The sequence below is a fragment of the Delphinapterus leucas genome, chromosome 8 (assembly GCF_059928025.1).
Source record: "Delphinapterus leucas isolate spDelLeu-1000000601 "Yukka" chromosome 8, BTC_Dleu_Yukka2, whole genome shotgun sequence".
Taxonomy (NCBI): domain Eukaryota; kingdom Metazoa; phylum Chordata; class Mammalia; order Artiodactyla; family Monodontidae; genus Delphinapterus; species Delphinapterus leucas.
In genome coordinates this window covers 33,051,633-33,066,286 of record NC_143136.1, presented here as the reverse complement: position 1 = coordinate 33,066,286, position 14,654 = coordinate 33,051,633, and the positions used below count along the sequence as shown (strand labels likewise).

The following is a 14,654-nucleotide window of genomic DNA, read 5'->3' as shown; positions in this document are numbered from 1 at the left end:
GTAATAATTTTATTTTTAACTGATAGAAAGTAACGGCTCTATAAAAGTTAACTATTGTCTATTACATATTAATGAAAAAGTCAAGTTACACTTTGTATATAGGTACTTTGTTCCGTTTATGGTTACCTGTTCGAAAAGAATATTTTATACCTAGTTATTTAATCTTAATATCTACATTCTTTGGAACTTTACTTTGACATAGTTAATTGAAAGTTAGTGATAATAATTTATAGCATGCGCTGACATTGAGGTTAGGTGGGAAAATTGGGTATTTTAAGTCACCTATAGTTGTCAGGATTGAGGAGTGTAATGCAAATTGATGGAAGACTTAGGGGAGGAAGGAGTAATACTTTTCACTTCATTCAAATTATTTTTTGAAAAGGATGTCTGTAACTTAAAAATGTACTTTTAATCTCCAGTTCAACAATGAGTTAGGTCAACAGATATTGAAACCCGCCTTTCCATATAATAAACACTAAAACCTTGTTTAACACATAGTATAGAGGTACTGCATACTGAAAGGAAAATTTTGAGTTTTCAATTTCCAGGAGATAGTAGGAAAGAAGTTCTCTTTCTTCCATTTGCAGATTTCCAGTCTGGGCAAAGTTCTGAAGTAAGTGGTTTATATTTGGCAAGCTTCCTGTGTTATCCCACCCCTTCACTAGTGAACTTCCCCAGGGCATTCATCCTGCCTTCCCTGTTCACTGCAGCATCTACCTCAGGTGCTCTGAGCCTCAAATGCACCTATTAGAATGGATAGAGGTTGCATTCTAAGTTAAACTTTTCGGGGTAGCTGTTTTTAACTCATCTTAAAGGAAGAAAACTATATTTATATAAATTTACACAAATTTGATAATGACTGATAATCTCTCCAGAGTTTTTTCTTTTTAAGAAAAAATGCTTGATAACTCCAATGAAAATTTCATTGATGAAATTTCAGATAGGGTAAGAGAAAGTAAATAAAACGAAAAAAAATTTAGATCAGTAGGGATAATTTGTAATGGAATCAAGGCACCTACCAGGAAACTGAGAGTAAGTTTTTAGAATTTTTTTCCCCTAAGCTATTTTCACTTTTTACCTTTCTGTCCCGAGATCCACTTTTGGATCTGTTTATAGAATATTTTCTCAGGGGCTGTAATTCCTGCATAGTTAGAATGCTAGTTTTTTCAGGAGGTCAGAGATCTTTAGATTGCTTGCAGGAGGGCTTTTGTGTGTTAGGTACTGCCTATAATTAAATTTCAACCAGGAAAAGTTGAGAACAAAAATGAACAAAGAATTTCTTTAGCATCTTTAATTTGTTAACCTACCAAAAAAATATATTAAAGCCATGACTAATGAAGGAGGGAGGTTTGTCTGTTACCTTGAAAGAGTTCCCATTGTAATGGTAAAGAGTGGGCTTTGGGATCAATGCATGTAGGTTTGAGTTCTTGCTCAGCCACCTAGTATATTTGTAATCTTTGGCTTTACTTAACTGCTTAAATCTTATTTCCATATGTGTAAATTGGAGCAAGTAACTGAATCACAGGGTTGTTGAAAGGATTAAATAAAATGACATGTATAAAACACTGAGCCTAGTGCTTTACTATGGTAAGTGCTCAATAAATGAAAACCTTATAACCTTTACTGGTGAGCCTCAGTTTCCTTTTCTGTAAAATGTTGTTAATGGGTCCTATATCACAGAATAGCAGAGTGATTGTTAATAATTCTGGCTAATAATTATTAAGTATAATAAGCGTTCAATAAACATTATTTTGTAGCTATGATAATTAAATTCATAATCATGTATTCTATCATAATAGTGCTTATATTTAAAAATCAAAATAAAGTCTCAAAAATATTTCTAATCTTAATGTCATCATGTTTAGACAGTGAATATTTCAGTGTATTTAATACACTTTAAAAAATTAAGTTGCATTCTTTTTTTTTTTTAATTTTATTTATTCATTTTTGGCTGCGTTGGGTCTTCATTGCTACACAAGGGCTTTTCTCTAGTTGCGGTGAGCGGGGACTACTCTTCGTTGCAGTGCGTGGGCTTCTCATTGCGGTGGCTTCTCTTGTTGCAGAGCACAGGCTCTAGGCACACGGGCTTCAGTAGTTGTGGCACACGGGCTCAGTAGTTGTGGCTCATGGGCTCTAGAGCACAGGCTCAGTAGGTGTGGCACACGGGCTTAGTTGCTCCGAGGCATGTGGGATCTTCCCTGACCAGGGCTCGAACCCATATCCCCTGCATTGGCAGGCGGATTCTTAACCACTGTGCCACCAGGGAAGCCCTAAGTTGTATTCTTGACAGCAATTATTTCAGTTTTAATAAGTCCCTCAGTAGGACTTTATTTTCAGTTGGATCTAACTCTGTAAAAGTTGTCTCCTTGAATAGAGTTCTTTTATTTTTATACTCAGTGTACATTAGAGGTCAGTCAATAAATGAGAGTTAAATGAATTTTAAAAGTCATCAAGATAATCACCTATTAGAAACATAAAATCTAAGAACTGAATGGGATCTTTAAAAAACTAGGAATTGAAGTTCAGGGAAGTTAACACTTTTTTTCCATCAAATCTAGACTGACCCTGTGTTCTTTTTCTACTACATTCATCAGATGTGTGAATTTTTAAACTAAACAGTAATATTGAAATGGAACTTGTTAGTCATCTGAAAGTAAAATTTTTTCCAATTTTTCAAAGACAGTATAGAAAAGTATATTTAGGAGCTTTATACTAAGCCCAGGTAAGTTTTTATTACATCAATGAGATGACTGATATTTAACAGATTTTTGTCCTTAGGAACCAAGTAATTTATTTATAGATAGGTGAATTTTTTATCTTAGTTTGCATAATTATAAGTAGCAGAAATAATTTATTGAGTATTGACCCTGTACTAGGAACTGCACCAAGCTCTTTGCACACATTATTTTGTTTAATATAACGACCCTCTGAGGGAGATGCAGTATAATTGCCAACTTGCACATGAGAAAAACTAAAGCTCAGAGTAGTTAACTAATTTGACAAGTAAGTATGAAGCTGAAATTCAAACCCAGAGCATATGACTACAGAACACTGTCTTCAGCTATTTTATACATTTTTACTGATGAAACCCTCTCAGTTTTTGTTTTAAAAGTTAATGAAAAAATAATATATTTCTTGTCTACCCTAACTCCAACATTGTTCAGAGTATGGTAACTTAACCTAAAATTTCAAGATAATTTTGGAATTCATATACTATGATTTGTTATTGGCTTCAGTTTACAGACACTCTGTTTGCTCTTTTTTTTTTTTAACTGAAAGACTATTTTTTTCTGAAAGTTTTAGATTTATAGAAAAATTGAGCAGGTAATATAAAGATTTCTTCCTTCCTTTCTTCCATATTCCTTCTCCTACCTTCTCTCCCCTCCATCCTAGCATGCAGTTTTCTCTACTATTAACATTTTGTATTAGTGTGGTCCATTTTCTAAAAGTTAATGAACCAATACTGATACATTATTATGAACAGAAGTCCATAGTTTACACTAAGATTCACTCTTTGTGTTGTACAGGTTTATGGATTAATGTCATGTATTCATCATAACAGTATCATAAAGTATTATCTCATCACCATAAAAATCTCTTGCGCTTAACCTATATGAATTCCTACATCCCCAACTTCTGGCAACTACTGATCTTGATATTGTGTCTATAGTTTTGCCTTTTCAAGAATGTCATATATTTGGAATCATATAGTATGTAGCTTCTTTCACTTATCAGTATGCATTTAAGGTTTCTTCTTGTCTTTTTGTGCCTTCATAGCCTGTTTCTTTTTTTTTGTTTTTGGCTGCCCCTCACGGCCTGTGGGATCTTAGTTCCCTGACCAGGGTTCAAACCCAGGCCCACAGCAGTGTAAGCACTGAGTCCTAACCACTGGACCACCAGGGAATTCCCAAGCCTGTTTCTTTTTAATCACTGAATAATAATTCATTGTATGGATATACCACAGTTGTTTTACCCATTCACTCATTGAAGGACATCTTGGTTGCTTTCAAGTTTTGGCAATTGTGAATAAAGCTGCTATAACTATCCATGCAGTTTTTTGTGGAACATAAATTTGCCACTCATTGGGGTAAATATGTAGTAGTACAATTGCTGGATTGTATGGTATGCCTATGGTTAACTTTGTAAGAGACTGTCAAACTGTCTTCCAGATGGCTGTATGTACGGTTTTGTATCCCAAGCATCAATCAATGAGAGTTCCTGTTGTTCCACATATTTGGCAACATCTAATAGAGGTTTTTTTTCTTATATTATCCATTCTAATAGGTGTGTTATGATATCTCAGTGATGATTTAATTTGCAGTTTCCGTATGACATACAACGTTGAGCATCTTTTCATATGTGTAATTGCCATCTGTATATCTTCTTTGCTGCAGTGTATCTTCAGGTCTTTTGACCACTTTTTTTTTGTTTTTGTTTTTGCTGTACGCGGGCCTCTCACTGTTGTGGCCTCTCCTGTTGCAGAGCACAGGCTCGGACGCGCAGGCTCAGTGGCCATGGCTCATGGGCCTAGCCACTCCGCGGCATGTAGGATCTTCCCGGACCGGGGCACGAACCCGTGTCCCCAGCATCGGCAGGCGGACTCTCAACCACGGCGCTACCGGCGAAGCCCTGACCACTTTTTAAATTAGGTTTTTTTCTTATTGTTGAGTTTTATGAGTTCTTTGCATATTTTGGATACAAATCCTTCATCAGATACATGTTTTGCAAATATTTTCTCCGAGTTTGTGGCTTTTCTTCCCATACTTTTGATACTGTCTTTTGCAGAGCAGAAGTTTTAAATTTTAATGAAGTCTTGCTTATCAATAATCTCTTTCATGGATCATGCCTTTGGTATATTATACTTAAAACATCATGACTATACTCATGGTCCTCTAGGTTTTCTCCTATGTTGTCTTCTAGGAGTTCTATAGTTTTGCATCTTACATTTATGTCTATGATCCATTTTGAGTTAATATTTTTGAAGAACATAAGGTCTGTATCTAGGTTCACTTTTTTTTTTTTTTTTTTGGGTGGGCATGTGGATGTCCTTTTATTCAGCACCATTTGTTAAAAAGACTATCCTCTAGTGAGGTGGATGGACCTAGAGTCTGTCATACAGAGTGAAGTAAGTCAGAAAGAGAAAAACAAATACCATATGCTAACACATATATATGGAATCAAAAAAAAAAAAAAAAAGGTTCTGCTGAACCTAGTGGCAGGGCAGGAATAAAGATGCAGGCGTAGAGAATGGACTTGAGGACACAGAGGGGGAAGGGTAAACTGACACGAAGTGAGAGAGTGGCATTGACATATATACACTACCAAATGTAAAATAGATGGCTAGTGGGAAGCAGCTGCGTAGCACAGGGAGATCAGCTCGTGCTTTGTGACCACCTAGAGGGGTGGGATAAGGAGGGTGGGAGGGAGATGCAAGAGGGAAGGGATATGGGGATATATGTATATGTATAGCTGATTCACTTTGTTATACAGAAGCGACTAACACAACAATGTAAAGCAATTATACTCCAATAAAGATGTTTAAAAAAAAAAGACTATCCTCTATGGGATATATGGGCACATATGCTTTATTTATTTATTTTTAAATAGGATTTTTAAAATATTTATTTATTTATTTATTTTTGGCTGCATTGGGTCTTCATTGCTGCGCGTGGGCTTTTCTCTAGTTGCGTCGAGTGGGGGCTACTCTTCATTGCGGTGTGCGGGCTTCTCATTGTGGTGGCTTCTCTTGTTGTGGATCACAGGCTCTAGGTGCGTGGGCTTTGGTAGTTGTGGCTCGCAGGCTCTAGAGTGCAGGCTCAGTAGTTGTGGCGCACGGGCTTAGTTGCTCTGCAGCATGTCGAATCTTCCTGGACCACGGCTCGAACCCGTGTCCCCTGCGTTGGCAGGCAGATTCTTAACCACTGTGCCACCAGCAAAGTCCGGCACATATGCTTTAATTTCTCTTGTGTAAAAAAATAAATTGGAATGACTGGATCATAATTAGGTTCACGTTTAACTTTTTAGAAAACTGCCAAAGTGATTCTCAAAAGAGAATATACTGTTTACATTACCACCAGGAATACATGAGAGTTCCAGTTGCTCCATATCTTCATAAACATTTGATATAATCAATCTTCTAAATTGTAAATATTCTAATAGGTATATAGATGTATATAATTGTGGTTTTAATTTTCATTTCCCTAATGACTAATGCTGTTTAGCATATTTTCATTGTTTATTTGCTAGCTGCATATCTTTTTTTTCTTTCTTTTTTTGGCTGTGCTACATGGCTTGCAAAATCTTAATTCCCCTATCAAGTTCCAAAAAACGTTTATCACCCCAAAATAAAACCTTGTACCCAGTTGGCAGTAGCTCCCTGTTCTCCCCTCCCCCAAGCCTTGGCATCCACCAGTCTACTTTCTGTCTGTATTTTACCCATTTTGGATATGTTTTATAAATGGAACCATACAATATGTGACCATTTGTGTCCAGCTTCTATCACTTAGCATAACTTTTTTGAGGTATATATCAGTACTTCAGTCCTTTTTATGGTGAAATACTATTCCATTTTATGGATATACCACATTTTATTTATCGATTCATCAGCTGATGAACATGATGAACATTATGGTTGTTCCAGTTTTGGCTATTATGAGTAGTGTTTCTATGAACATTTGTATACAAGTTTATGTTTGAACACCTGTTTTCAGGTGTTTTTATCTGTTTTTTTAAACTTTATTTTTGTAAATTAATTTTTATTGGAGTATAGTTGCTTTACAATGTTGTCTTAGTTTCCACTGTACAGCAAAATGAATCAGCCATACATATATGTATATCCCCTCCCTTTTGGACTTCGTTCCCACTCAGGTCACCACAGTGCATTAAGTAGAGTTCCCTGTGCTATACAGGATGTTCTCATTAGTTACTATTTTATATTTAATATCAATAGTGTATATGTGTCAATCTCAATCTTCCAATTCCTTCCACCACCACCCCTTCCCCCTTGGTATCCATACATTTGTTCTCTACGTCTCAGTTCTTCTGAGTATATACCTACAGTGGAATTGTTTTCATTTGGTAATTCTATGTTTAAATTCTTAAGGAACTGCCAAATTGTTCACAGCACCTGCACCATTTTACTTACCCATCAGCAATGCATAAGGATTCCAGTTTCCCCACATTCTCACCAACCTTTATTTTCTTTTTATTTTGTAAAGAAAATCCTTTACAGTGGATATGAACTAGTATCTCATTGTTGGTTTGATTTGCATTTTCCTAATGACTAATGAACTTGAGCATCTTTACTATGATTGTTGACTATTTGTGTGTTTTCTTTGGAGAAATGTCTATTCAAACCCTTTGCCCATTTTTTAGTAGGTGTGTTTGGGTTATCTTTAATTAATTAATTAATTAATTTTTTGGCTGTGTTGGGTCTTCGTTGCTGCGCACAGGCTTTCTCTAGTTGCGGCGTGTATGGTCTTCTCATTGTAGTGATTTTTGAAATCTTCTCATTGCGGTGGCCTCTTCTTGCGGAACACAGGCTCTAGGCGTGTGGGCTTCAGTAGTTGTGTCATGCGGGCTCAGTAGTTATGGCTTGCGGGCTCTAGAGCGCAGCCTCAGTAGTTGTGGTGCACGGGCTTAGTTGCTCTGTGACATGTGGGATATTCCCGGACCAGGGATCAAACCCCTGTCCCCTGTGTTGGCAGGCGGATTCTTAACCACTGTGCCACCAAGGAAGTCCCTGGGGTTGTCTTTTTTCTGTTGGGTCGTAAGAGATGTTTGTATATTCTAGACCCTTATCAGATATTTGATTTGCAAATATTTTCTCCCATCTGTGGCTTGTCTTTTCACTCATGTCATGGTATCCTTTGTGCAAAAAGCTTTTATCTTGCTAATGTCCAATTTATCTATTTTTTTCTTTTGACATTTATCCTTCTGGTGTCATATCTAAATCCAAGGTCATTAAGCTTTATTCTTTTGTTTTCCTCTAAAAATTATATGGTTTTAGCTCTTATTAGGTCTCTGATCCCTTTTTGTTCATTTTTGGTATACAGTTGACCCTTAAACAACATGGATTTGAACTGTGTGGGTCCGTTTATACTTGGACTTTTTTAAGTAAATACATAGTATAGTACTGTACAATCCACAGTTGGTTAAATTCACAGATGCAGAACTGCAGATATGGAGGGCCAACTGTAAAGTTGTACGTGAATTTTCCACTGTGCAGAGAGTTGGTGCCATTAACTCCTGTGCTGTTCAAGGGTCAACCATATATTATGAGGTAGGGGTGCATTTTAATTGTTTTGTATGCGGCTATTCAATTGTCCCTGCACCATTTGTTGAAGAGACTTCATTCCCCATCGAATGCTTTTGGAACCCTTGTTGAAAATTATTTGGTCAGAGTTGTATGAGTTTATTTCTGGACTCTCAATTCTATTTGGTTGATCTACATGTCTATCCTTATGTCAGTACCACATTCTTTCGTACACCTTAGCTTTGTAGTGATTTTTGAAATTGTGAAGAACAAGCTGCTTTCCCTGCATCCTATAAGGTTTTTTTGTTTTGTTTTTTTTTTTGCGGTACGCGGGCCTCTCACTGTTGTGGCCTCTCCCGTTGCGGAGCACAGACTCCGGACGCGCAGGCTCAGCGGCCATGGCTCACGGGCCCAGCCGCTCCGCGGCATGTGGGATCTTCGCGGACCGGGGCACGAACCCCTGTCCCCTGCATCGGCAGGCAGGCTCTCAACCACTGCGCCACCAGGGAAGCCCCATCTTATAAGTTTTGATGTATTGTGTTTATCTGTCATCACCCCCTTGAGTTAATTATTTTATTTAGTTCTCCAGTATTTTATTTCTATCATTAAAACACAGATACACAAAATTGTAATAGTATTATTTATACAGACAGTGTTTATTTAGGTTTTTCATAGAGTTATTAATTTATTTGCTTACCATTTTTCTAGCATCTCAGGACTTCCTTCTGGTATCATTTTTATTTTCTACTTCTTTAGGAATTGCTTTTGTGTAAGATCTGTTCATTATAAACTCAGCTTTTTAATCTTAAAAATATCATTCACCCTCTTCTGAAAAAGTAGCTTTAAGCATATACAATTATGTACTGAAAGTTACTTTTTTATTATTCTTGTGACTTCTACGGCCATTGTTGCTATTGAATAGTCTGATGTATATCTAATGTTAATACTCTGTAGGTGATCGTATCTCTCTGGCTGCATTTTCTTCTTCTTCTTATTTTTAATTTTTTATCATTTTAACGTCTTTATTGGAGTATAATTGCTTTACAATGGTATGTTAGTTTCAGCTTCACAACAAAATGAATCAGTTATATATATACATATGTTCCCATATCTCTTCCCCCTTGCGTCTCCCTCCCTCCCGCCCTCCCTATCCCACCCATCCAGGCGGTCACAAAGCACCGAGCTGATCTCCCTGTGCTATGCAGCTGCTTCCCACTAGCTATCTACCTTACATTTGGTAGTGTATATATGTCCATGCCTCTCTCTCGCTTTCTCACAGTTTACCCTTCCCCCTCCCCATATCCTCAAGTCCATTCTCTAGTAAGTCTGTGTCTTTATTCCTCTTTCACCCCTAGGTTCTTCATGACATTTTTTTTTCTTAAATTCCATATATATGTGTTAGCATACGGTATTTGTCTCTCTCTTTCTGACTTACTTCACTCTGTATGACAGACTCTAGGTCTATCCACCTCATTACAAATAGCTCAATTTCGTTCCTTTTTATGGCTGAGTAATATTCCATTGTATATATTGCCACATCTTCTTTATCCATTCATCCGATGATGGACACTTAGATTGTTTCCATCTCCGGGCTATTGTAAATAGAGCTGCAATGAACATTTTGGTACATGACTCTTTTTGAATTTTGGTTTTCTCAGGGTATATGCCCAGTAGTGGGATTGCTGGGTCATATGGTAGTTCTATTTGTAGTTTTTTAAGTAACCTCCATACTGTTCTCCACAGTGGCTGTATCAGTTTACATTCCCGCCAACAGTGTAAGAGGGTTCCCTTTTCTCCACACCCTCTCCAGCATTTATTGTTTCTAGATTTTTTGATGATGGCCATTCTGACTGGTGTGAGATGATATCTCATTGTAGTTTTGATTTGCATTTCTCTAATGATTAGTGATGTTGAGCATTCTTTCGTGTGTTTGTTGGCAGTCTGTATATCTTCTTTGGAGAAATGTCTATTTAGGCCTTCTGCCCATTTTTGGATTGGGTTGTTTGTTTTTTTGTTATTAAGCTGCATGAGCTGCTTATAAATTTTGGAGATTAATCCTTTGTCAGTTGCTTGATTTGAAATTATTTTCTCACATTCTGAGGGTTGTCTTTTGGTCTGGTTTATGGTTTCCTTTGCTGCGCAAAAGCTTTTAAGTTTCATTAGGTCCCATTTGTTTATTTTTGTTTTTATTTCCATTTCTCTAGGAGGTGGGTCAATAAGGACCTTGCTGTGATTTATGTCATAGAGTGTTCTGCCTATGTTTTCCTCTAAGAGTTTGATAGTTTCTGGCCTTACATTTAGGTCTTTAATCCATTTTGAGCTTATTTTTGTGTATGGTGTTAGGGAGTGATCTAATCTCATACTTTTACATGTAGCTGTCCAGTTTTCCCAGCACCACTTATTGAAGAGGCTGTCCTTTCTCCACTGTACATTCCTGCCTCCTTTATCAAAGATAAGGTGACCATATGTGCGTGGGTTTATCTCTGGGCTTTCTATCCTGTTCCATTGATCTATCTTTCTGTTTTTGTGCCAGTACCATACTGTCTTGATTACTGTATCTCTGTAGTATAGTCTGAAGTCAGGGAGCCTGATTCCTCCAGCTCCGTTTTTCGTTCTCAAGATTGCTTTGGCTATTCGGGGTCTTTTGTGTTTCCATACAAATTGTGAAATTTTTTGTTCTAGTTCTGTGAAAAATGCCAGTGGTAGTTTGATAGGGATTGCATTGAATCTGTAGATTGCTTTGGGTAGTATAGTCATTTTCACAATGTTGATTCTTCCAATCCAAGAACATGGTATATCTCTCCATCTATTTGTATCATCTTTAATTTCTTTCATCAGTGTCTTATAATTTTCTGCATACAGGTCTTTTGTCTCCTTAGGTAGGTTTATTCCTAGATATTTTATTCTTTTTGTTGCAATGGAAATGGGAATGTTTTCTTGATTTCGCTTTCAGATTTTTCATCATTAGTGTATAGGAATGCCAGAGATTTCTGTGCATTAATTTTGTATCCTGCTACTTTACCAAATTCATTGATTAGCTCTAGTAGTTTTCTGGTAGCATCTTTAGGATTCTCTATGTATAGTATCATGTCATCTACAAACAGTGACAGCTTTACTTCTTCTTTTCCTATTTGGATTCCTTTTATTTCCTTTTCTTCTCTGATTGCTGTGGCTAAAACTTCCAAAACTATGTGGAATAAGAGTGGTGAGAGTGGGCAACCTTGTCTTGTTCCTGATCTTAGTGGAAATGCTTTCAGCTTTTCACCATTGAGGACGATGTTGGCTGTGGCTTTGTTATATATGGCCTTTATTATGTTGAGGAAAGTTCCCTCTGTGCCTACTTTCTGCAGGGTTTTTATCATAAATGGGTGTTGAATTTTGTCAAAAGCTTTCTCTGCATCGATTGAGATGATCATATGGTTTTTCTCCTTCAATTTGTTAATATGGTGTATCACGTTGATTGATTTGTGTATATTGAAGAATCCTTGCATTCCTGGAATACACCCCACTTGATCATGGTGTATGATCCGTTTAATGTGCTGTTGGATTCTGTTTGCTAGTATTTTGTTGAGGATTTTTGCATCTATGTTCATCAGTGATATTGGCCTGTAGTTTTCTTTCTTTGTGACATCCTTGTCCGGTTTTGGTATCAGGGTGATGGTGGCCTCGTAGAATGAGTTGGGGAGTGTTCCTCCCTCTGCTATATTTTGGAAGAGTTTGAGAAGGATAGGTGATAGCTCTTCTCTAAATGTTTGATAGAATTCGCCTGTGAAGCCATTTAGTCCTGGGCTTTTGTTTGTTGGAAGATTTTTAATCACAGTTTCAATTTCATTGCTTGTGATTGGTCTGTTCATATTTTCTCTTTCTTCCTTATTCAGTCTTGGCAGGTTGTGCCTTTCTAAGAATTTGTCCATTTCTTCCAGGTTGTCCATTTTATTGGCATAGAGTTGCTTGTAGTAATCTCTCATGATCTTTTGTATTTCTGCAGTGTCAGTTGTTACTTCTCCTTTTTCATTTCTATTTCTATTGATTTCAGCCTTCTCCCTTTTTTTCTTAATGAGTCTGTCTAATGGTTTATCAATTTTGTTTATCCTTTCAAAGTACCAGCTTTCAGTTTTATTGATCTTTGCTATCGTTTCCTTCATTTCTTTTTCATTTATTTCTGTTCTGATTTTTATGATTTCTTTCGTTCTGCTAACTTTGGGGTTTTTTTGTTCTTCTTTCTCTAATTGCTTTAGGTGCAAAGTTAGGTTGTTTATTCGAGATGTTTCCTGTTTCTTAAGGTAGGATTGTATTTCTATAAACTTCCCTCTTAGAACTGCTTTTGCTGCATCCCATAGATTTTGAGTCGTCGTGTCTCCATTGTCATTTGTTCCTAGGTATTTTTTGATTTCCTCTTTGATTTCTTCAGTGATCACTTCGTTATTAAGTAGTGTATTGTTTAGCCTCCATGTGTTTGTATTTTTTACAGATCTTTTCCTGTAATTGATATCTAGTCTCATAGCATTGTGGTCGGAAAAGATACTTGATACAATTTCAGTTTTCTTAAATTTACCAAGGCTTGATTTGTGACCCAGGATATGATCTGTCCTGGAGAATGTTCCATGAGCACTTGAGAAAAATGTGTATTCTGTTGTTTATGGGTGGAATGTCGTATAAATATCAGTTAAGTCCATCTTGTTTATTGTATCATTCAAAGCTTGTGTTTCCTTATTTATTTTCATTTTGGATGATCTGTCCATTGGTGAAAGTGGGGTGTTAAAGTCCCCTACTATGAATGTGTTACTGTCGATTTCCCCTTTTATGGCCGTTAGTATTTGCCTTATGTATTGAGGTGCTCCTATGTTGGGTGCATAAATATTTACAATTGTTATATCTTCTTCTTGGATCGATCCCTTGTTCATTATGTAGTGTCCTTCTTTGTCTCTTCTAATAGTCTTTATTTTAAAGTCTATTTTGTCTGATATGAGAATTGCTACTCCAGCTTTCTTTTGGTTTCCATTTGCATGAAATACCTTTTTCCATCCCCTTACTTTCAGTCTGTATGTGTCTCTAGGTCTGAAGTGGGTCTCTTGTAGACAGCAAATATATGCGTCTTGGTTTTGTATCCATTCAGCCAATCTGTGACTTTTGGTGGTAGCATTTAGTCCATTTACATTTAAGGTAATTATCGATATGTATGTTCCCATTCCCATTTTCTTAATTGTTTTGGGTTTGTTATTGTAGGTCTTTTCCTTCTCTTGTGTTTCTTGCCTAGAGAAGTTCCTTTAGCAGTTGTTGTAGAACTGGTTTGGTGGTGCTGAACTCTCTCAGCTTTTGCTTGTCTGTAAAGGTTTTAATTTCTCTATCAAATCTGAATGAGATCCTTGCTGGGTAGAGTAATCTTGGTTGCAGGTTTTTCTCCTTCATCACTTTCAATATGTCCTGCCAGTCCCTTCTGGCTTGCAGAGTTTCTGCTGAAAGATCAGCTGTTAACCTTATGGGGATTCCCTTGTGTGTTATTTGTTGTTTTTCCCTTGCTGCTTTTATTATGTTTTCTTTGTATTTAATTTTTGACAGTTTGATTAATATGTCTTGGCGTATTTGTCCTTGTATTTATCCTGTATGGGACTCTCTGTGCTTCCTGGACTTGATTAACTATTTCCTTTCCCATATTAGGGAAGTTTTCAACTATAATCTCTTCAAATATTTTCTCAGTCCCTTTCTTTTTCTCTTCTTCTTCTGGAACCCCTATAATTCGAATGTTGGTGCATTTAATGTTGTCCCAGAGGTCTCTGAGACTGTCCTCAGTTCTTTTCATTCTTTTTTCTTTATTCTGCTGTGCATTAGTTATTTCCACTATTTTATCTTCCAGGTCACTTATCCATTCTTCTGCCTCAGTTATTGTGCTATTGATCCCATCTAGAGTATTTTTCATTTCATTTATTGTGTTCATCATTGTTTGTTTCATGTTTAGTTCTTCTAGGTCCTTGTTAAATGTTTCTTGCATTTTGTCTATTCTATTTCCAAGATTTTGGATCATCTTTACTCTCATTATTCTGAATTCTTTTTCAGGTAGACTGCCTATTTCCTCTTCATTTGTTAGGTCTGGTGGGTCTTTATCTTGCTCCTTCATCTGCTGTGTGTTTTTCTGTCTTTTCATTTTGCTTATCTTACTGTGTTTGGTGTCTCCTTTTTGCAGGCTGAAGGTTTGTAGTTCCTGTTGTTTTTGGTGTCTGTCCCCAGTGGCTAATGTTGGTTCAGTGGGTTGTGTAGGCTTCCTGGTGGAGGGGACTAGTGCCTGTGTTGTGGTGGGTGAGGCTGGATCTTGTCTTTCTGGTGGGCAGGTCCACGTCTGGTGGTGTGTTTTGGGGTGTCTGTAGACTTATTATGATTTTGGGCAGCCTCTCTGCTAATGGGT

At 36.9% G+C, this 14,654-nt stretch overlaps 1 protein-coding gene and 1 non-coding gene across 5 annotated transcripts in view; one reads left to right on the top strand and one right to left on the bottom strand.

Moving 5' to 3' along the window:
- The window catches only part of CARF (calcium responsive transcription factor), a 55,915-nt gene that overhangs the window by 4,103 nt on the left and 37,158 nt on the right, over positions 1–14,654 (top strand). The window lies entirely within an intron of this gene.
- On the bottom strand, positions 3,831–3,903 carry TRNAV-UAC (transfer RNA valine (anticodon UAC)). The gene has a single exon. It is a non-coding gene; the product is annotated as a tRNA-Val (tRNA).